Below are 25185 nucleotides of genomic sequence, written 5' to 3' on the forward strand. Positions count from 1 at the left end.
TGGGCCTAGGAGGGCATAGGCCCACCCACTTGGGAGCCAGGCCCAGGCTGTCACGAGAATTATGTTCTCAATGTTCAAAACCCAATTCAATTAAACTACTCGGTCTGCAACCCAGAATTTGTAAGATACTGGTTGATTGAAACAGACAGAGGCCCAGCTATGATAGTCAAAATGTTTATTCATGAGAGCGCTAGTCCGTTGTACAAAACCATTCATTTTATACTGGCTCCTTATGCACTTACATTCACACACAAACAGTAGGTATCCTACGCACATAGGTTTCACACACAAACAGTAGGTATCCTACACACATACTGTATCATTACCCAGCCAACAAAGATTAGACAGGAGACCTTGAGAAGTACTCCTTGTCCTCTCCCAAACCTCTAGCCAGGTCGGCACTGAATTTTGCTCAGAGAGTCTGTGTTTAAGATACTCTAAAGACATATTGTACAGATATATTGTTTAACCCTAATTCTGACTAAAACTACACTCACAGATATATATTTTACTGACTTTTAATAATTGTAATTCTAATCAATTTCATACAGTTATAAGGTTTCAGAGTGGAATTATTTCATCATTATCTTTCAACATTTAAATCACTTCAACAAGGCCCAGCCCATCAGAATTAGATTTTCCACACAAAAAGCTTTATTACGGACAGAAATACTCCTAAATGTCATTAGCTGTCCGGGTGGCCGGTCTCAGACGATGCGCAGGTAAAGAATGAGGGCTGGCGTGGACTAAAACAGGGAGGGACTAAGTAATGCTCATTTTTGTTTTCCGTTGCAAAACATTTTTGAAACATTTTCAATTGCATGTCCTAATGAATAGGACCCAGGAGTAGTATCACCATAGATCTGTTCACAGCTTGATGATGCCTGCCACTATGGAGCCGTAGATCTGGCCAGTCATTGGTGTGTAACTCTGATTTCTCTCCTGTAGAATGTACAGAGGGTCTGTGATGCCTGCCGGGTCGAAACCTTCCTCCACTAACCTCACCTTCATCTGCTTGAAGGTCCCTGTCACCTGCACCGCATTCTGGATGGGGGGGGGTGGAGACAGACAGACAGACAGGAGAGAGAGAGGGGGCATAGAAAGACATGTAAACACACACAGGCTTTTGGCTCAGTGGACTATTCACTATTAATCTCCAGGGATTTTTCTGCCATTGAAGTCCAAACAGTGCAAAAATGTATTTTTAAATACATTTTTGGGGTGAAAAAACATTTCAGTGTAAACTTAAACGACTAAAATAATATTTTCAATAATATAATCTTTGAGAACTAAAAATAACCAAAATAAAAGCTAGACAGTCAGGGAAAATAGAACGTTACAAAAACAATGAATTTTGCATTATAGATTTGTTTTATTTTTACATGTAAGATTTATTTAACGAGGCAAGTCAGTTAAGAACAAATTGTTATTTACAATGAGGGCCTACCCCGGCCAAACCCAGGCGACACTGGGCCAATTGTGCGCCCCTCTATGGGACTCCCAATCACGGCCGGATGTGATACAGCCTGGATCGTATAGATTTTGTTTTTTAGGTTGAACAAAAGAACACAGCATTGAACATGGCTAAATGCCTAGAATTGCAGGAAATTAGCTTTAAAACTGCACAAACTTGTTTCAGCTCCATTGAGACGTGTAGAATTGTAGGAAATTGACTTCAAAATGCAAATATGTCTCTACATCACCAAGATGGGGGCCTCTAAAATTGTCTCCAAAATGCAGCCAAGCCGACGGGCTGATAGCGCTCCCTGTCACGTCCAGCACTTACGTTCATTTTTTTATCCAGATAACCCCCTGATCTCATAACCACAAAAAGAGTCCACGCACCCCGATATGCTCCCACATAGCGTTTTTCAACCGTTAGGTTGAAACAAAAGCAAACATTTTTTGATTCTACTTTCAAATAAATAATAACATGAATTGTCTACAATGAATGATGTAAATATAAGGAAGCAAGACTTTTGAATAGTTACCTGGATGCGTATGAAGCGGGGCCGTGCATACGCCGGTAGGTAGCTGGCTACATGGCTGAACGTTTTGTTGCCATCAAACTGTTCTCCCCGCTTCACCGTGACGGCAGCCATTCCTATCCTGCCCTCGTTGCCTTGGAGACAGAATACAACAATCCCTCATTCCAACAACTAAACAATCAGAACGCAACATACTGTGACGACACTTCCTGTATTTTAAAGTTCCAGTCCTTGAAAACTTTTAATGTTGACATGCAAAACATTTTGGGACTGTATCAACAGTGGACGAATGAAAACAAAACCGAAAGATCTTTTTGGAGGGGAATTTTCCTTTCACTTTTATTAAGAAGTTAAGTTTGAAATGATGATCACGTGGTGAGTGGAACCGTACTTTTTATACCAGCTCGCTTGCTGTGTGAAACATTGTTTTAGTTCATCTTTAGATCACTGGTTACTTTTTAGTGCTGAATGTGAAAAAGATGTTTGCAATGGGAAACAATAGTTGTACATTTAAATTGGGAAATACTTATAGTAATGGTTGTGTTTTTGTATTCTTATGATTGGGACCTACTGGTTAATTACAGGTCAGAGTGAATGGACTGTTAAACCCTTTAAAACCCTCTACAGTTTAAACCCTGTCTAAACTGGGGAGGGAGGGAGGGAGGGAGAAGGGGCGTTCCACTAAACTATATGGAATTGTTTTAAGAATGTCATACCAAGGATCATTTATCTATTTAATTTAGAATTCTAAGACCCCTTGAAGTATATAAAAAAAGATAGAAAAACACTGATTTGATGTCAAAGTGAATTTGTCCTTACTGCTATTAGCCCATACAAACACATTGAATAACAAGGTTGTTCTGAAGTGCCTGTCCTATTGGTCTGACAACACCGCTCCGTCACCGATCACTGCAGATGCAGAAGTGCGACATCGGCGGATGTGGTGGATTGAGACGCCAATGCAAGATATCTCTAGTTTAAACTGACAGATTATTATGGGGATTATTGTACTGTTTGATTTTAAGGGAAAGGTTAGGGTTCCCTGCTACTTGGATTAGGGTTAGGGTTCCCTGCTACTTGGATTAAGGTTAGGGTTAGGGTTCCCTGCTACTTGGATTAAGGTTAGGGTTAGGGTTCCCTGCTACTTGGATTAAGGTTAGGGTTCCCTGCTACTTGGATTAAGGTTAGGGTTAGGGTTCCCTGCTACTTGGATTAAGGTTAGGGTTCCCTTCTACTTGGATTAAGGTTAGGGTTAGGGTTCTCTGCTACTTGGATTAAGGTTAGGGTTAGGGTTCCCTGCTACTTGGATTAAGGTTAGGGTTAGATTTACCTGCTACCTGGATTAGGGTTAGGGTTCCCTGCTACTTGGATTAGGGTTAGGGTTCCCTTCTACTTGGATTAAGGTTGGTTAGATTTACCTGGTACTTGGATTAGGGTTAGGGTTCCCTGCTACTTGGATTAGGGTTAGGGTTCCCTTCTACTTGGATGAAGGTTAGGGTTAGATTTACCTGGTACTTGGATTAGGGTTAGGGTTCCCTGCTACTTGGATTAAGGTTAGGGTTAGATTTACCTGCTACTTGGATTAGGGTTAGGGTTCCCTTCTACTTGGATTAAGGTTAGGGTTAGATTTACCTGGTACTTGGATTAGGGTTAGGGTTCCCTGCTACTTGGATTAAGGTTAGGGTTAGATTTACCTGGTACTTGGATTAGGGTTAGGGTTCCCTGCTACTTGGATTAAGGTTAGGGTTAGATTTACCTGGTACTTGGATTAGGGTTAGGGTTCCCTGCTACTTGGATTAAGGTTAGGGTTAGATTTACCTGGTACTTGGATTAGGGTTAGGGTTCCCTGCTACTTGGATTAAGGTTAGGGTTAGATTTACCTGGTACTTGGATTAGGGTTAGGGTTCCCTGCTACTTGGATTAAGGTTAGGGTTAGATTTACCTGGTACTTGGATTAAGATAAGGGTTAGATTTACCTGGTACTTGGATTAAGGTTAGGGTTAGATTTACCTGGTACTTGGATTAAGGTTAGGGTTAGATTTACCTGGTACTTGGATTAAGGTTAGGGTTAGATTTACCTGGTACTTGGATTAAGGTTAGGGTTAGATTTACCTGGTACTTGGATTAAGGTTAAAATTAGATTTACATGATACTTGGATTAAGGTTAGATTTATCTGGTACTTAGATTAAGGTTAGGGTTAAATTTACCTGGTATTTGGATAAGGTTAGGGTTAGATTTACCTGGTACTTGGATTAAGGTTAGGGTTAGATTTACCTGGTACTTGGATTAAGGTTAGGGTTAGATTTACCTGGTACTTGGATTAAGGTTAGGGTTAGATTTACCTGGTACTTGGATTAAGGTTAGGGTTAGATTTACCTGGTACTTGGATTAAGGTTAAAGTTAGATTTACATGATACTTGGATTAAGGTTAGCTTTATCTGGTACTTGGATTAAGGTTAGGGTTAGATTTACCTGGTACTTGGATTAAGGTTAGGGTTAGATTTACCTGGTACTTGGATTAAGGTTAGGGTTAGATTTACCTGGTACTTGGATTAAGGTTAGCTTTATCTGGTACTTGGATGAAGGTTAGGGTTAGATTTACCTGGTACTTGAACACCGTAGACATTTGCCTCTTGGACAAAGTCTATCAGGGTGAGGATGTCAGCTACTTCAGTTGTGGCCACATTCTCTCCCTTCCACCTGTAGGGGTCAATATAACTCAACTAAATATAATATAACCTCCCCCTTCCACCTGTAGGGGTCAATACAAGTCAACTAAATATAATATAACCTCCCCCTTCCACCTGTAGGGGTCAATACAAGTCAACTAAATATAATATAACCTCCCCCTTCCACCTGTAGGGGTCAATACAACTCAACTAAATATAATATAACCTCCCCCTTCCACCTGTAGGGGTCAATACAACTCAACTAAATATAATATATTATCTCCCTTCCACCTGTAGGGGTCAATACAAGTCAACTAAATATAATATATTCTCTCCCTTCCACCTGTAGGGGTCAATACAAGTCAACTCAATATAATATAATATGTGTCTCCCCTTAACCATAGGGACAAATACAAGATGTCAACTAAATAGCTAATATAAAACCCCTTCCATGAAGAGGGACACATAGAACTAGTCCAACTAAATACAATATAATATATTTCTCCCCCTTCCACCTGTAGGGGTCAATACAACCAACTAAATATAACAGATATTCAATCTCCCATCCACCTGTAGGAGATACAATCTGTTTGAACTAAATATAATATAATATATGCTCTCCCTTCAGAGTTAATTACCACCTGTAGGGGTCAATAAAGTCTAAAATATGAATATACACACTCCCCTTCCACCTGTAGGGGTCAAACAAGGGCTCAACTAAATATAATATAATATATGCTTTTAGTATGTAGCTGGTCAATACAAGTCAACTAGGAACATAATATATTCTCTCCCTTGACCTGATAGGGGTCAATACACTCAACAAAAGAATATATTCTAGCTTCCTTCCACAAGGCAACGTTGATTTGGGTCTTATACAATCAATCTACGGAATATAATATAGGCGTTCTCTGAACCCTTCCACCTGTAGGGGTCAATGTAACTCAACTAAAAATACAATATATGGGCTTCATTGCAACCTGTAGGTGTCAATACTGGACTCAACTGGGAAATATAATATATTCTCTCCCTTCCACAAACAAAAGGCTCAATACAACTCAACTAAATATAATATATTCTCTCCCTTCCACCTGTAGGGCGTTACATTTGAACTCAATATAATATACATATGGTTCCATATATTTGGAATGCCATACTGTAGGTCAGATAAAATAGCTCTGGGAAGTGGATACCCATGGACACCGGCTTGCTATATTCCTGTTTACCTGAATGTATCTCCGACTCGATCCTGAAAGTAAATAAAGTTGTCCTGGCCTATCTTCAGCAGGTCTCCACTGTTAAAGTACACATCTCCTTTCTGAAACACGTCTCTCAGTCTCTTCTTCTCTGTCTGCTGGCTGTTAGCGTATCCAACAAAAGGAGCACTGTCTGTGATCTTGCACACCAACAGTCCTGTTTCATCTTCAGGAAGACACACACACCATAATGTATACCCACACCAACAGTCCTGTTTCATCTTCAGGAAGACACACACACACACACACACACACACACCATAATGTATACCCACACCAACAGTCCTGTTTCATCTTCAGGAAGACAAACACACACACACACACACACACACACACACACACACACACACACACACACACACACACACACACACACACACACACAATAATGTATACCCACACCAACAGTCCTGTCTCTTCCTTAGGGAACGGGCCAAACACCCAAACATGAATAGCATAATGTACATTGAGATGGGTGTAATTGTGAGGTCATTATTGTACAATAATCTCCCTGGTTAAATAAAAGGCCAATACTAACACACATATGAAAGAGCATCTCACCTTTAGGAGCTTCTACACACAGTCCGGTAGAGTCTCTGATTGGTTCATCTCTCTCTGTGTCGTATTTAATCAGAGCATAAGGAAACAGCTTCTATAAGAGAGACAGGAGAGACATTGTGATCAGAACATAGTGAAACAGTTTCTATAAGAGAGAGAGACATCATGATCAGAACATAGTGAAACAGCTTCTATAAGAGACAGGAGAGACATCATGATCAGAACATAGTGAAACAGCTTCCATAACAGAGACATCGTGATCAGAACATAGTGAAACAGCTTCTATAAGAGAGACAGGAGAGACACTATGATCAGAACATAGTGAAACAGCTTCTATAAGAGAGACAGGAGAGACATCATGATCAGAACATAGTGAAACAGCTTCTATAAGAGACAGGAGAGACACTATGATCAGAACATAGTGAAACAGCTTCTATTAGAGAGACAGGAGAGACACTATGATCAGAACATAGTGAAACAGCTTCTATTAGAGAGACAGGAGAGACACTATGATCAGAACATAGTGAAACAGCTTCTATAAGAGACAGGAGAAACACTATGATCAGAACATAGTGAAACAGCTTCTATTAGAGAGACAGGAGAGGCACTATGATCAGAACATAGTGAAACAGCTTCTATAACAGACAGGAGAGACACTATGATCAGAACATAGTGAAACAGCTTCTATTAGAGAGACAGGAGAGGCACTATGATCAGAATACAGTGAAACAGCTTCTATAACAGAGAGAGACATCACTATGACAAAGACGCAGCATTTCAGTTGATCCCAACCCTGGTAAAATGTCCAATGTAAGAAGTACAAGCTTTACCAATTTAATACAAATATAAGTATCTAGCTATGCCATGTCCTGTGTTTCACTCTCGCAGGGTGTTCGTATCTGTTAAGATAAATGTAACTGTGAGTCTGGATAAGAGCGTCTTTTAAATGATTCAAATGGCATGTAAATGTAGAGGGAAGCATGATATCTCAGTAGAGTTGGAGTCAATTCCATTTCAATTCAGTAACTGAAATGAAATGGAATTGTCCCCAACCCTGGTTTTTTAGAGTCAGATCTTCAGGCCCCTTAGTCATAAAGTGTCTCAGAGTAGGAGTACTGACCAAGGATCCAATTTTGCCTTTTAGATCATAATGAATAAGGTTTGACGTAGAACAGGGGGGACCTGCTTATCCTAGATCTTCACTCTGTGAGACATTATGAATCCGGGCCCAGGAGACAGGGCTGTTCAGTAGTCAGTCCTTACCTGGTGTAGGTAGTGAGACATTATGAATCCGGGCCCAGGAGACAGGGCTGTTCAGTAGTCAGTCCTTACCTGGTGTAGGTAGTGAGACATTATGAACTGGGCCCAGGAGACAGGGCTGTTCAGTAGTCAGGTCCTTACCTGGTGTAGGTAGTGAGACATTATGAATCCGGGCCCAGGAGACAGGGCTTTTCAGTAGTCAGGTCTTACCTGGTGTAGGTAGTGAGACATTATGAATCCGGGCCCAGGAGACAGGGCTGTTCATAGTCAGTCCTTACCTGGTGTAGGTAGTGAGACATTATGAATCCGGGCCCAGGAGACAGGGCTGTTCAGTAGTCAGTCCTTACCTGGTGTAGGTAGTGAGACATTATGAATCCGGGCCCAGGAGACAGGGCTGTTCAGTAGTCAGGTCTTACCTGGTGTAGGTAGTGAGACATTATGAATCCGGGCCCAGGAGACAGGGCTGTTCAGTAGTCAGTCCTTACCTGGTGTAGGTAGTGAGACATTATGAATCCGGGCCCAGGAGACAGGGCTGTTCAGTAGTCAGTCCTTACCTGGTGTAGGTAGTGAGACATTATGAATCCGGGCCCAGGAGACAGGGCTGTTCAGTAGTCAGTCTTACCTGGTGTAGGTAGTGAGACATTATGAATCCGGGCCCAGGAGACAGGGCTGTTCAGTAGTCAGTCCTTACCTGGTGTAGGTAGTGAGACATTATGAATCCGGGCCCAGGAGACAGGGCTGTTCGGGAGTCAGTCCTTACCTGGTGTAGGTAGTGAGACATTATGAATCCGGGCCCAGGAGACAGGGCTGTTCAGTAGTCAGTCCTTACCTGGTGTAGGTAGTGAGACATTATGAATCCGGGCCCAGGAGACAGGGCTGTTCAGTAGTCAGTCCTTACCTGGTGTAGGTAGTGAGACATTATGAATCCGGGCCCAGGAGACAGGGCTGTTCAGTAGTCAGTCCTTACCCGGTGCAGGTAGTTGACTCGTCCGATAGCTCCTATCTTCCCGGTGTAGTTGATCAATCCCACATTGCCCTCAGTTGAAGCATAAAACTCCCTCACGTAGACGCTCCCAAAGCGGTTCAGGAACTCCCTCCATATCTCTGCTCTCACGCCGTTACCAATGGCCAGCCTGACTTTGTGCTCTCTGTCGTTGTCTCTCTGGGAACGTTGGGAGAAAACACAAACATTCATCTTTTCAATGTTTTTTAATTTTGGTTATATGTCAATCATGTTATTGTGAAGTCAAAGACGAATGCACACATTTGGTGAACAATTATGATTTTCTAATTAAAATTCTCATTTGAACAGTCATATAGTGTATTACCATTAGAGACAGGAGTTTGTACAGTCATAGAGACAGGAGTTTGTACAGTCATAGAGACAGGAGTCTGTACAGTCATAGAGACAGGAGTCTATACAGTCATATAGTGTATTACCATTAGAGACAGGAGTCTGTACAGTCATATAGTGTATTACCATTAGAGACAGGAGTCTGTACAGTCATAGAGACAGGAGTCTGTACAGTTAGAGACAGGAGTCTGTACAGTCATAGAGACAGGTGTCTTACAGTCATAGAGACAGGAGTCTGTGCAGTCATAGAGACAGGAGTCTGTCAGTCATAGAGACAGGAGTCTGTGCAGTCATAGAGACAGGAGTCTGTACAGTCATAGAGACAGGAGTCTGTACAGTCTGTGTAGTTAGAGACAGGAGTCTGTGCAGTCATAGAGACAGGAGTCTGTACAGTCATAGAGACAGGAGTCTGTGCATCATAGAGACAGGAGTCTGTGCAGTCATTAGAGACAGGAGTCTGTACAGTCATAGAGACAGGAGTCTGTACAGTCATATAGTGTATTACCATTAGAGACAGGAGTCTGTACAGTCATAGAGACAGGAGTCTGTACAGTCATAGAGACAGGAGTCTGCACAGTCATTACATTAGTTCTATAACATTCTAACCTAACGTTCATACATTCTAACCTAGACAGGAGTTCTATAACATTCTAACCTAACAGTTATTTTAAACTATCCAATAAAAGAGTTTGAAAACATGACCCGCCATATAGTGATTACATTCCCCTTCCAATAGAGACAGATATATCCCAGCCTAAGCGCCAGCCCTCAGCCCCAGTCATGACTGTCATTACACATTAGAGTTCCAATGTAAAGGCCACTAGCTATTCAGGACCACCAGATCAGAGACAGGAGTCTGTGGCAACCATTCATAGAGACTACTGTTGCCCTGTAAACTCATAGAGACAGGTTCCATACAGTCATATAGTGTACCACTAGGCTGTGGGAGAGACAGGAGTCTGTACAGTCATATAGGGTTCAGTTACCATTAGAAGACAGAATGTTTACATTGTACAGTCATATACAGTCATATATATGACCATAAAAGAGAAGGAGTCTGGATGACGTCAATATTTAATTTCTGAATTATTACCATTAGTTCAGGGTTACAGGTTAGGGGTTGGGCTAGGGTTACAGTTATTAGTGTATTAGGGTCAACATTAGAGACAGGAGTCTCATAAAAGTCTCTCATAGAGACCAAAACTGTCTGTCATATAGCCTAGTCCAAAACTGTCTGCATGTAGCCTACAAAACTGTCTGACATCTATTTTAAACTGTCCAATAAAACTGTTTGCCAAAACATGTCTGACTGTAGCCTAGTCCATACTGTCTGCATCTATTACCTAGTTAGAACTGTCTACAGATATGTGTAGTCCAAAACGTCTGCATCTACAGTCCCAGTCCAAAACTGTCTGTCATTAGCCTAGTCCAGAGTGTCTGCATGTCTACTGTAGTCTAGTCCAAGAACTGTCTGCAGTATCCAGAACCCTAGTCCAGAACTGTCTGCTATACTAGTCCACTGTACATGTAGCCTAGTCAGTCAAAACAGGAGTCTATCTACAGTAGCCTAGTAGCATCTACTGTACTAGTCCAAAACTGTCTGCATCTACTGTCCTAGTCCAAGTGTCTGCATCTACTGTAGCCTAGTCCAAAACTGTCTGCATGTAGCCTAGTCCAGAAACTGGCATCTACTGTCAGTCCAAAACTGTCTGCATTACTGTAGACCCTAGACAAAACTGTCTGCTGTACTAGTCCAAAACTGTCTGCATGTAGCCACGTCCAGAACTGTCTGCCATAAAAAGTAAGGAGCCTGGATCCAAAACTGTCTGTTCATGTTAGCCTAGTTCAAAACTAGGGTTAGGGGGGTCTGCATGTAGAGTCCAGGTCTGCATGTAGCCAGTCCAGAACTGTGCATGGAGCCCTAGTCCAGACTGACATGGAGCTGGTCAGAACTGTCTGCATGTAGCCTAGTCCAGAACTGTCTGCACAGTAGCCTAGTAGTACTATCTGCACCAGTCCAGAGTCTGCATGGAGCCTACAAAACTGTCTGCATGTAGCCTAGTCCATTATCCATGGAGCCTAGTCCAAACTGTCTGCATGGAGCCTAGTCCAGAACTGTCTGCAGAGCCAGTCCAGAACTGTCTGCATCTATGGAGCCTAGTCCAGAACTGTCTGCATGTAGCCAGTCCAGAACTGTCTGTACAGTCATATATGTAGCCTAGTCCAAAACTGTCTGCATCTATGTAGCCTAGTCCAGAGTGTCTGCATGGAGCCTAGTCCAGAACTGTCTGCATGTACAGCCTAGTCCAAAACTGTCTGCATGTAGCCTAGTCCAAAACATCTGCATGGAGCCAGTCCAAAACTGTCTGCATGGAGCCTAGTCCAAAACTGTCTGCATGTAACCAGTCCAGAACTGTCTGCATGTAGCCTAGTCCAAAACTGTCTGCATGGAGCCTAGTCCAGAACTGTCTGCATGTAGCCTAGTCCAGAACTGTCTGCATGGAGCCTAGTCCAGAACTGTCTGCATGGAGCCTAGTCCAGTACTATCTGCATGTAGCCTAGTCCAGAACTGTCTGCATGGAGCCTAGTCCAAAACTGTCTGCATGTAGCCTAGTCCAGAACTATCTGCATGGAGCCTAGTCCAGAACTATCTTGGCATGTAGCCTAGTCCAAACATCTGCATGTAGCCTAGTCCTACTGTCTGCATGGAGCCTAGTCCAGAACGGTCTGCATGGAGCCTAGTCCAGAACTGTCTGCATGGAGCCTAGTCCAGAACTGTCTGCATGGAGCCTAGTCCAGAACTGTCTGCATGTAGCCTAGTCCAGAACTGTCTGCATGTAGCCTAGTCCAGAACTGTCTGCATGGAGCCTAGTCCAGAACTGTCTGCATGGAGCCTAGTCCAGAACTGTCTGCATGTAGCCTAGTCCAGTACTATCTGCATGGAGCCTAGTCCAGAACTGTCTGCATGGAGCCTAGTCCAGAACTGTCTGCATGGAGCCTAGTCCAGAACTGTCTGCATGGAGCCTAGTCCAGAACTGTCTGCATGTAGCCTAGTCCAGAACTGTCTGCATGAGCCTAGTCCAGAACTGTCTGCATGTAGCCTAGTCCAGAACTGTCTGCATGGAGCCTAGTCCAGAACTGTCTGCATGAGCCTAGTCCAAAACTGTCTGCATGTAGCCTAGTCCAAAACTGTCTGCATGTAGCCTAGTCCAGAACTGTCTGCATGGAGCCTAGTCCAGAACTGTCTGCATGTAGCCTAGTCCAGAACTGTCTGCATGTAGCCTAGTCCAGAACTGTCTGCATGGAGCCTAGTCCAGAACTGTCTGCATGTAGCCTAGTCCAGAACTGTCTGCATGGAGCCTAGTCCAGTACTATCTGCATGGAGCCTAGTCCAGTACTATCTGCATGTAGCCTAGTCCAGAACTGTCTGCATGGAGCCTAGTCCAGTACTATCTGCATGTAGCCTAGTCCAGTACTATCTGCATGTAGCCTAGTCCAGTACTATCTGCATGTAGCCTAGTCCAGTACTATCTGCATGTAGCCTAGTCCAGAACTGTCTGCATGGAGCCTAGTCCAGAACGGTCTGCATGGAGCCTAGTCCAGAACTGTCTGCATGGAGCCTAGTCCAGAACTGTCTGCATGGAGCCTAGCCTAATCCAGAACTGTCTGCATGGAGCCTAGTCCAGAACTGTCTGCATGTAGCCTAGTCCAGAACTGTCTGCATGAGCCTAGTCCAGAACTGTCTGCATGGAGCCTAGTCCAGAACTGTCTGCATGGAGCCTAGTCCAGAACTGTCTGCATGTAGCCTAGTCCAGAACTGTCTGCATGGAGCCTAGTCCAGAACTGTCTGCATGGAGCCTAGTCCAGAACTGTCTGCATGTAGCCTAGTCCAGAACTGTCTGCATGTAGCCTAGTCCAGAACTGTCTGCATGTAGCCTAGTCCAAACTGTCTGCATGTAGCCTAGTCCAGAACTGTCTGCATGGAGCCTAGTCCAGAACTGTCTGCATGGAGCCTAGTCCAGAACTGTCTGCATGTAGCCTAGTCCAGAACTGTCTGCATGGAGCCTAGTCCAGAACTGTCTGCATGGAGCCTAGTCCAAAACTGTCTGCATGGAGCCTAGTCCAGAACTGTCTGCATGTAGCCTAGTCCAGAACTGTCTGCATGTAGCCTAGTCCAGAACTGTCTGCATGGAGCCTAGTCCAGAACTGTCTGCATGTAGCCTAGTCCAGAACTGTCTGCATGTGGAGCCTAGTCCAGAACTGTCTGCATGGAGCCTAGTCCAGAACTGTCTGCATGTAGCCTAGTCCAGAACTGTCTGCATGGAGCCTAGTCCAGAACTGTCTGCATGGAGCCTAGTCCAGAACTGTCTGCATGTAGCCTAGTCCAGAACTGTCTGCATGGAGCCTAGTCCAGAACTGTCTGCATGGAGCCTAGTCCAGAACTGTCTGCATGGAGCCTAGTCCAGAACTGTCTGCATGGAGCCTAGTCCAGAACTGTCTGCATGGAGCCTAGTCCAGAACTGTCTGCATGTAGCCTAGTCCAGAACTGTCTGCATGTAGCCTAGTCCAGAACTGTCTGCATGGAGCCTAGTCCAGAACGGTCTGCATGGAGCCTAGTCCAGAACTGTCTGCATGGAGCCTAGTCCAGAACTGTCTCATGGAGCCTAGTCCAGAACTGTCTGCATGGAGCCTAGTCCAGAACTGTCTGCATGTAGCCTAGTCCAGAACTGTCTGCATGGAGCCTAGTCCAGAACTGTCTGCATGGAGCCTAGTCCAGAACTGTCTGCATGGAGCCTAGTCCAGAACTGTCTGCATGGAGCCTAGTCCAGAACTGTCTGCATGTAGCCTAGTCCAGAACGGTCTGCATGGAGCCTAGTCCAGAACTGTCTGCATGGAGCCTAGTCCAGAACTGTCTGCATGGAGCCTAGTCCAGAACTGTCTGCATGGAGCCTAGTCCAGAACTGTCTGCATGTAGCCTAGTCCAGAACTGTCTGCATGTAGCCTAGTCCAGAACTGTCTGCATGGAGCCTAGTCCAGAAATGTCTGCATGGAGCCTAGTCCAGAACTGTCTGCATGAAAGCCTAGTCCAGAACTGTCTGCATGGAGCCTAGTCCAGAACTGTCTGCATGGAGCCTAGTCCAGAACGGTCTGCATGGAGCCTAGTCCAGAACTGTCTGCATGGAGCCTAGTCCAGAACTGTCTGCATGGAGCCTAGTCCAGAACTGTCTGCATGGAGCCTAGTCCAGAACTGTCTGCATGGAGCCTAGTCCAGAACTGTCTGCATGTGTCCAGCCTAGTCCAGAACTGTCTGCATGTAGCCTAGTCCAGAACTGTCTGCATGAGCCTAGTCCAGAACTGTCTGCATGGAGCCTAGTCCAGAACTGTCTGCATGGAGCCTAGTCCAGAACTGTCTGCATGTAGCCTAGTCCAGAACTGTCTGCATGGAGCCTAGTCCAGAACTGTCTGCATGGAGCCTAGTCCAGAACTGTCTGCATGGAGCCTAGTCCAGAGCTGCAGTCCAGAACTATCTGCATGTAGCCTAGTCCATGGAGCCTAGTCCAGAACTGTCTGCATGGAGCCTAGTCCAGAACTGTCTGCATGTAGTCCAGTACTATCTGCAGTCCAGTCCAACTGTCTGCATGGAGCCTAGTCCAGAACTGTCTGCATGGAGCCTAGTCCAGAACTGTCTGCATGTAGCCTAGTCCAGAACTGTCTGCATGGAGCCTAGTCCAGAACTGTCTGCATGTAGCCTAGTCCAGAACTGTCTGCATGGAGCCTAGTCCAGAACGGTCTGCATGGAGCCTAGTCCAGAAAATAAAAGGTGATAGCATCTTCCATGAATTGGCATCTCCCAACTGCCTGCATATTGTACCTCCAAAAAGAGGTAGAAACATCTACTATCATAATAACCTGATTGAAACATAACCTATCAATGACCTTTTCAACTCCATCAATCGTCTGGATTCAATCCAACTCAATTGAAAATATCACTTTAGAACATTCCAGGTCAGTGACATCACAGTAAGGTGACACTGGGAATCTTAATGATTCTATTTCTGACGCTACAGCTGTGGCCCGGGTTGTAAAACAACCTCGCTGGAGAGATTTAGAAGTGGCTGACAGGGTCTCGGTCTGATTGGACACACAGAGGGAGCAGTTCGCGCCACAAAGCCTGGGCATAAACCACACCTGGCTTCAAGTAGTATTTGGAATCTTTTGAATAGTTTAGATGTGCTTGATTCAACATGCCTGATGCAATGGAACCAAGTCCAACGGGTCCAAACCCGCCCATCAGCCTTGGAAGGAAGGCTCAGTCAGAAAACACTGTTTAAGAAAAGGCTAAGCTTGAGAGTAGGCGCATTATTTTCATTTTATTTGCGATTTTCAGAAATCGTTAACGTTACGTTATGCTAATGAGCCTGAGGCTTTAGTCACGATCCCGGATCCGGGATGGGGAGTTTCAAGAAGTTTTAAAGTATTTGAACATTTCAAATAGTATTTGAACGTGCAGAAAAAGCTCTCTGTGACACTCTGCCTCGGGTGTAACTTAACTTAGTCTGTCTGAATACTGGGAAGAAGATCACTTGACTTGAACAATCTGGATTCCACTATTCTGTTAACGCCAGTCTGTAACGCCAGTCTGTAACACTAGTCTGTAACTAACACCTTGTCTGAAACATGGCTGAAAACATGCCTGGTCAGTCACATACCCAATACCAGAGAGGATATGTAAGCCTTGTCTGAGCCAGAAAGGGTCCGTACCTCCTGCTTATGTGGCACGAGGCAGCTTGCTGTACAAATAAACTCCCTGGACAGGATGCTGGAAACCATAGCAACTACGATGTCATTACTATGTCATAAACACCCTGGACAGGATGCTGGAAACCATAGCAACTACGATGTCATTACTATGTCATAAACACCCTGGACAGGATGCTGCGAACCATAGCAACTACGATGTCAGTACTATGTCATAAACCCCCTGGACAGGATGCTGGAAACCATAGCAACTACGATGTCATTACTATGTCATAAACACCCTGGACAGGATGCTGGAAACCATAGCAACTACGATGTCATTACTATGTCATAAACACCCTGGACAGGATGCTGGAAACCATAGCAACTACGATGTCATTACTATGTCATAAACACCCTGGACAGGATGCTGGAAACCATAGCAACTACGATGTCATTACTATGTCATAAACCCCTGGACAGGATGCTGGAAACCATAGCAACTACGATGTCATTACTATGTCATAAACCCCTGGACAGGATGCTGGAAACCATAGCAACTACGATGTCATTACTATGTCATAAACCCCCTGGACAGGATGCTGGAAACCATAGCAACTACGATGTCAGTACTATGTCATAAACCCCCTGGACAGGATGCTGGAAACCATAGCAACTACAATGTCATTACTATGTCATAAACCCCTGGACAGGATGCTGAAACCATAGCAACTACGATGTCATTACTATGTCATAAACCCCCTGGACAGGATGCTGGAAACCATAGCAACTACGATGTCATTACTATGTCATAAACCCCCTGGACAGGATGCTACGAACCATAGCAACTACGATGTCAGTACTATGTCATAAACCCCCTCGACAGGATGCTAGGAAACCATAGCAACTACTATGTCTTTACTATGTCATAAACCCCCTGGACAGGATGCTGGACAGGATGAAAACCATAGCAACTACTATGTCATGTCATAAACCCCCTGGACAGGATGCTGAAAACCATAGCAACTACTATGTCATTACTATGTCATAAACCCCCTGGACAGGATGTGAAAACCATAGCAACTACTATGTCATAAACCCCCTGGACAGGATGTGAAAACCATAGCAACTACTATGTCATTACTATGTCATAAACCCCCTGGACAGGATGCGAAAACCATAGCAACTATTATGTAATAACAATGAATGACAAAATGAAGGTGACCTTGTATAAAGCTTGCAGCTGAGGTTGCTTACCTTGGGTGTGTTACAGAGGTAGCGTAACACCTCTCCTATGTACTGGATCACCGTAACGTTGTACTTCCTGCAATCATCCCAGAACTGCGAGGCTGAGAACTTCCTCCTCAGAATGATGGTGCAGCCTGGGATGGACAGATAGAAGAGATGAGAGAGGAACAATGAAAATATCAGTTTTAAGAACATGCAGGTGATATCGCTTCATTATCAACCAATGGCAGACCTGAAATGCTGACAAAACTGTTATGCTAAGTCAGCAGTGTGCATCATCATCATCATCATCATCATAAAAATCCCTAACACCCAGGTACAGGTATTAGTCCAGGAACAGGAACGAGCAGGACAGTGCTCTTATAAATGACCTTGTAATGGCCGTGAGAGCAGAAAAGTTGCCACGTATGCTGTGAACCGGTTGTATTCACTTCAGTACTAAATGTCCCTTAAATATGCACCCATTAGAGGAACAAGGGCCTTTTTTTGTGGACAAAAGAAAGTACTAAGCTGGTACTGCATGTGCATCATAATCAGCTTGGAGTTTTTCCTAACCACGTCACCTGACCGGGACATTTCAAATAAAATGTTATTGGTCACATTCACATCTTCAGCAGATGTCATTGCAGGTGTAGTGAAATGCTTGTGTTCCAAGCTCCAACAGTGCAGTAAAATCTAACAATACAAAACAAATCTAAAAGTAAAAGAATGGAATTAAGAAATATATCAATAATAGGACAAGCAACGTCGGAGTCCCGAGTGTATATATACAGTAAGTTTGGACACACCTTCTCAAGGGTTTTTGTTTATTTTTTTTTACAATTTTCTACATTGTAGAATAATAGTTAAGACATCAAAACTATGAAATAACACATATTTAATCATGTACTAAACAAAAAAAGTGTTAAACAATCTATAGCCACCCTTTGCCTTGGTGACAGTTTGCACACGCTTGGCATTCTCTCAACCAGCTTCATGAAGTAGTCACCTGGAATGCATTTCAATTAACAGGTGAGCCTTGTTAAAAGTTCACTTGTGGAATTTCTTTCCTTCTTAATGCGTTTGAGCCAATCAGTTGTGTTGTGGGGGATGGTATACATAGATAGACAGCCCTATTTGATAAAAGACCAAGTCCATATTATGGCAAGAACAGCTCAAATAAGCAAAGAGAAATGACAGTTCATCATTACTTTAAGACATGAAGGTCAGTCAATGAGGAACATTTCTAGAACTTTGAAAGTTTCTTCAAGTGCAGTCACAAAAACTATCAAGCGCTATGATCAAACTCTCATGAGGACCGCCATAGGAAAGGAAGACCCAGAGTTACCTCTGCTGCAGAAGATGAGTTCATTAGTTACCAGCCTCAGAAATTGCATCCCAAATAAATGATTCACAGAGTTCAAGTAACAGACACATCTCAACATCAACTTTTCAGAAGAGACTGTGTGAATAAAGTCTACATTGTCAAATTGCTGCAAAGAAACCACTACTAAAGGACACCAAGAAGAAGAAGAGACTTTCTTGGGCCAAGAAACACGAGCGATGGACATTAGACAGGTAGAAATCTGTCCATTGGTCTGAGGAGTCCACTTTTGATATTTTTGGTTCCAACAGCTGTGTCTTTGTGAGACGTAGAGCAGGTGAACGGATGATCTCTGCATGTGTGGTTTCCATCGTGAAGCATGGAGGAGGAGGTGTGATGTGTGGGGGTGCTATGCTGGTGACACTGTCAGTGATCTATTTAGAATTCAAGGCACACTTAATCAGCATGGCTACCACGGCACTCTGCAGCGATACTCCATCACATCTGGTTTGCGCTTAGTAGGACTATCATTTGTTTTTCAACAGGACAATGACCCAACCCACCTCCAGGCTGTGTAAGGGATATTTGACCAAGATGGAGAGTGATGCAGTACTGCATCAGATGACCTGGCCTCCACAATCACCAATTGAGATGGTTTGGGATGAGTTGGACCGCAGAGTGAAGGAAAAGCATCCAACAAGTGCTCAGTATACAGTGTGTGGGAACTCCTTCAAGACTGTTGGAAAAGTATTCCAGGTGAAGCTGGTTAAGAGAATGCCAAGAGCGTGAAAAGCTGTCATCAAGGCAAATGGTGGCTACTTTGAAGAATCTCAAATATATAATGTATTTTGATTTGTTTAACACTTCTTTGCTTACTACATGTCTCCATATGTGTTATTTCATAGTTTTGATGTCTTCACTATTATTATACAATGTAGAAAATAGTAAAAATAAAGAAAACCCCTTGAATGAGTAGGTGTTCTAAACCTTTTGACCGGCAGTGTATACACATTATGGACAGTATATGGATAGAATATGTAGTATTGCTGAAGAATAGTACATGTACAGTAATAGTTGAATAGGATGACCTTAACTGGAATACAGTATAAGGGAAAGGAAAGGGGGATACCTAGTCAATTGTACAACTGAATGCATTCAACAGATATATACATGTGAAGTGGGTAAAACAGTATGTAAACATTAAAGTGCCCAGTGTTCCATTATTAAAGTGCCCAGTGTTCCATTATTAAAGTGCCCAGTGTTCCATTATTAAAGTGCCCAGTGTTCCATTATTAAAGTGCCCAGTGTTCCATTATTAAAGTGCCCAGTGTTCCATTATTAAAGTGCCCAGTGTTCCATTATTCCATTATTCCCAAAGTGCCCAGTGTTCCATTATTAAAGTGTTCCATTATTAAAGTGCCCAGTGTTCCATTATTAAAGTGTTCCATTATTAAAGTGCCCAGTGTTCCATTATTAAAGTGCCCAGTGTTCCATTATTAAAGTGTTCCATTATTAAAGTGCCAGTGGTAGAGTAACCAGATGATAGCCAGCTAGTGACAGTGACTAAAGTCCAGGGTGGGGTACTGGGTACGAGCCAGATAGTGGTGACTATTTAACAGTCTGATGGTCTTGAGATAGAAGCTGTTTTTCAGTCTCTCAGCTTTGATGCTCCTGTACTGACCTGGCCTTCTGGATGGTAGTGAAATGAACCGGCCGTGGCTCTGGGGGCCAAGACAAATTCCTTCAGCCTCCTGAGGTTGGAGAGGTGTTGTTGCACCTTCTTCACCACACTGTCTGTGTGGGTGGACAATTTCAGGTTGTCTGTGATGTGTAAAACTTGAAGCTTTTCACCTTCTCCCGTCGATGTGGATGAGGGTGTGCTCCCTCTGCTGTCTCATTTGACATTTTAGTCATTTAGCATCAACCATTATTTCCCAGAACAAATACAATGAACCCCTGGGCAACCTCCAGGCCCCATTTATACATTAGACCATAACTAGAGCCTTGTTTAGAATTTGTCCTGGTCAGATTACATGGTGAGGGAAAACTCTGGACCCTAAACATAGTCTCTAACTAGAGCCAGGAGCTTTTCCTGGTCATGTTAAGTGGTGAGGGGGGAAACTTGGGCTGGTATTTAAACCGACCCTGACATTCCAGAACCACAGTTCAAGACAAGGTAAAAGAGTCTGTTTTGTTTTCGCTACAGGATTAAATATTCCTTCAATTAGTACCTCTGCTCTGCTCTGAGGTCAAACAGAGGACTCGAATGAACTATAGCCCACTTGAAGAACTCAGGAAAACGGGTCTCACGAAGAGAGGTGGTATCTCAGATGGCACCCTATTCCCTACATAGTGCATGGGCCTTGGTCAAAAGTAGTGCACTATAAAGGGAAAAGGGTGCCAGTTGGGGCGGAGGAGGAAAGGAAGAAGGGACAGACTAACCTACTTGCTGTTTAGTTTTCTTCCACCCAGTAGCTTTGGCTGTGTTCAGACTACCGGGTTTACGTTCACAAAGACCTCTTTCATTTTATTTCCCATTGGGGGGGGGGGGGGTAAATGGATAAGTAAAGGCTTCAACTAGACAGGCCAAGCCACATTATTACCCCCTACCCACCTACTACCTCAATATTAACCCTACCCACCTACTACCTCAATATTAACCCCATACCCACCTACTACCTCAATATTAACCCCATACCCACTACCTCTACACCTACTACCTCAATATTAACTACCCCCTACTACCTCAATATTAACCCTACCCACCTACTACCTCAATATTAACCCTACTACCCACCTATTGCCCCCTACTACCTCAATATCAATATTACCTCAATATTAACCCCCTACCCACCTACAATATTAACCCCCTACCCACCTACTACCTCAATATTAACCCCCTACCCACCTACTACCTCAATATTAACCCCCTACCTCAATATTACCCACCTACAACCTCAATATTAACCTCAATATTAACCCCCTACCCACCTACTACCTCAATATTAACCCCTACTACCCAATATTAACCTACCTACTACCTCAATATTAACCCCATACCCACCTACTACCTCAATATTAACCCCATACCCACCTACTACCTCAATATTAACCCCCCCCCTACCCACCTACTACCTCAATATTAACCCCCTACCCACCTACTACCTCAATATTAACCCCCATACTACCTCAATATTACCCCCCCACCTACTACCTCAATATTAACCCTACCCACCTACTACCTCAATATTAACCCCCTACCCACCTACTACCTCTACTCAATATTAACCCCCTACCCACCTACTACCTCAATATTAACCCCCCACCCTACCTACTACCCACCTCTACCTCAATATTAAACCCACCTACTACCTCAATATTAACCCCCTACCCACCTACTACCTCAATATTAACCCCCTACCACCTACAATATTAACCCCCTACCCACCTACTACCTCAATAATACCCACCTACCCTCAATATTAACCCACCTACTACCTCAATATTAACCCCCTACCCACCTACTACCTCAATATTAACCCCCTACCCACCTACTACCTCAATATTAATACCCACCTACTACTCAATATTAACCCCCCACCCACCTACTACCTCAATATTATTACTACTCAATATTAACCCCCACCCACCTACTACCTCAATATTAACCCCCTACCCACCTACCTACTACCTCAATAACCCCCCTAACCTTATTAACCCCCTAATATTAACCCCCTACCCACCCACCTACCCACCTACTACCTCAATATTACCCCCTACCCACCTACTACCTCACACCCCTACCCACCTACTACCTCAATATTAACCCCATACCCACCCTACCCTCAATATTAACCCATACCCATATTAACCCTACCCTACCTACTACCTCAATATTACCCCCTACCCACCTACTACCTCAATATTAACCCTACCCACCTACCACCCCAATATTTAAGCCCTACCCAGCTACTACCTCATACAATACAATATCACGTGTGTATGAAGAATGATCCACCACCCAGCCAACTTGACACACCTGTGTCTATGGATCCTATATAAACTCACCTGTCTCTATGGATCCTATATAAACTCACCTGTCTCTATGGATCCTATATAAACTCACCTGTCTCTGTGGATTTACATTTACATTTAAGTCATTTAACCCAGACGCTCTTATCCAAACTTACAAATTGGTGAACCTGTTCTAAACTCATGGATCCTATATAAACTCACCTGTCTCTGTGGATCCTATATAAACTCACCTGTCTCTATGGATCCTATATAAACTCACCTGTCTCTATGGATCCTATATAATGGACTCACCTGTCTCTGTGGATCCTATATAAACTCACCTGTATCTATGGATCCTATATAAACTCACCTGTCTCTATGGATCCTATATAAACTCACCTATCTCTGTGGATCCTATGTAAACTCACCTGTCTCGATGGATCCTATGAAGCCGATGAGGAAGCCGGCGGTGTGGTAGAGGGGCAGGTTGAGGTAGATGACATCACCTGGTTTGATACCGGTGGAGTCCAGCACGGACAGGGCTACCAGCATCCGGTTCTGATTAATCACTGCTGCAGACCTACAGGAGTTTAGGATGAGTTACATATAAAGACCTACAGGAGTAACAGGCAGAGGAGAGAGATGAGTTACAGCAGTAGAATGGGCCCTGGCAGAAGACACCTGGGGGGTTCATATACAGTGGCTGCTTCAGGCAGAAGACAGGGGGGGGGGGTTCATATACAGTGGCTGCTTCAGAAGACAGGGGGTTCATATACAGTGGCTGCTTCAGGCAGAAGACAGGGGGGGCTGCTTCAGGCAGAAGGTTCATATACAGTGGCTGCTTCAGGCAGAAGACAGGGGGGTTCATATACAGTGGCTGCTTCAGGCAGAAGACGAGGGGGGGGGGTTCATATACAGTGGCTGCTTCAGGCAGAAGACAGGGGGGGTTCATATACAGTGGCTGCTTCTGTACCCCTCCCTCTCCCTTCCCCTCCGGCCTCCCCCTCACCTGTGGTCCCAGAGGTGTAGATGTAGACAGCAGGGCTTTTGAAGGTGATGTCTGAGCGGAGGGCCTGAGGGAGAGGTGTGTCCGATGCTCCCTCCACCTGGTCAGAGAACCCCTCCACGCCAGGTGTGTCACACTGTTTAGTCATCAGGTAGACACACACACCCTGCTCCCTCAGGGATGGAAGCACCTCCTCCACCGCTTCCTGCAGCTCTGAGAAAACAACTCAATATTCAATATTTCATCAAAACTGGACTGCAGAGAAAAAAAATGTAATGCTTTTGCCCCCATGTGATTGAATGATTGAATGATCGTTTGATTATCATTATCATTTGTGTTCCAATAGGCTATGACACACGTTTGTCTTTTTCATTCCATCAGTCTGGATGTGCATGTCTCTGATAAACTAATACCTATTGTCATAATGTAGCAATCTCAACCAGACACTTCCGCCTATGAGGAATTAGCCTCGGGATGAGTTTCTCTGCCTACTGAACCAGTGGTACTGGTCACTTACCTTCGGCTGCTATGAGCAGCTTGGCGCTGCAACAGTTGAAGCAGTGCAGCAGAGATCTAGATCTGATATTATGGTTGAGAAACGCAACGGGACATCCCAGTTTGGCCAGGGCCAGCCAGGTGAAGATGAAGGCAGGTTCGTTTCCCATAAAAAGAGCCACGGTATCCCCCGGTCGCAGCTTCGAGTGCCTCTGTAAAGCATTGGCTATTTTGTTGCTTCTTTTGTCCGTGTCCAGATACGAATAGGTTTTATTTTCAAACACGATGAACGGTCTGTCGGCATGCGCGACCGACTGCTCCAAAAATCGGTCCAAAACCAAAAATAACGGTTTTCTTCTCCTCCGTAAAACAAGCTTCAGCAAAATACGAACCAAGTTCGCGATGTAAAATGCATCTTTCCAGAAGTAAGGGAAGAACGTTTTAAGAACTAGCGGTGTGATGGCCAAACTGGCAAAAAGGATAGAAACCAAGTACATTGTTGAGCACAACGTCGAGCTCCTATGCTTCTGGGTAAATTGTAGATTCACAGCGTACAGTATTGTCTTTGCCTAAACTCGACTAAACATGGGTTTTTTTCAAGTGAGGGCGTGGCATTGAGTATTTAATAATGCAGGAGGCCCACGTTTTTCATTCTTTCTTCTGAAATCCCATATTATACACCCTCTTTCAGCTCAAAATAGACACACAGAGCCACACACACAGAGCCGCTTCTAGCGTTTTGGGGGCCCTACACAAGATTTGGTTGACCCCCCAACTCGCAGGCATAACAATTTAGGGGTCCACCTCATGGCTGCGAAGATAACATTTGTGACCTTCCGCCTGGAATCGTTCTTATGTAGCAACATTTTACATTGGATAAAAGCAGAGACACTGAGCTACAAAATTGTATATCATGCACTGCATTCAATGAACAATGACAAAGTAATACTGCTTTGAAAGTTGATAAAACTGTAACCTCACTTTTGAGAAAATGGCCCTTGAATGTTTTGGTACCTTCTGGAGAGCTCTTCTTTGTCGACACCCATTCAGTATCGTTCACACCCTCTTAAGCTTTAGCTCCACCAATCTCTTTAAGGGTTGATCCGAGCTTTCTGACCTAACAAAAGCAGTCAAACACAAGCTAACTGGCTAACAGTTGTCGCAGTATTAAAATGGACGCTTGCAAAGTGCAGGTAGCTAACCAACCAGGTTCAATGTTAGCTAGCTAAAGTTAGGCTATAACAAGCAATGCAAATGGATCTGAGATACAAATCATAAGATCATACGCGTAACGT

General features: G+C 44.0%; 1 pseudogene; it reads right to left on the reverse strand.

Moving 5' to 3' along the window:
* Window positions 1–580: 580 nt before the first annotated feature.
* On the reverse strand, window positions 581–24474 carry LOC135554994 (long-chain fatty acid transport protein 2-like; annotated as a pseudogene).
* Between the last annotated feature and the right edge of the window lie 711 nt (window positions 24475–25185).

The sequence above is a fragment of the Oncorhynchus masou genome, chromosome 2 (assembly GCF_036934945.1).
Source record: "Oncorhynchus masou masou isolate Uvic2021 chromosome 2, UVic_Omas_1.1, whole genome shotgun sequence".
NCBI classification, from domain to species: Eukaryota; Metazoa; Chordata; class Actinopteri; order Salmoniformes; family Salmonidae; genus Oncorhynchus; species Oncorhynchus masou.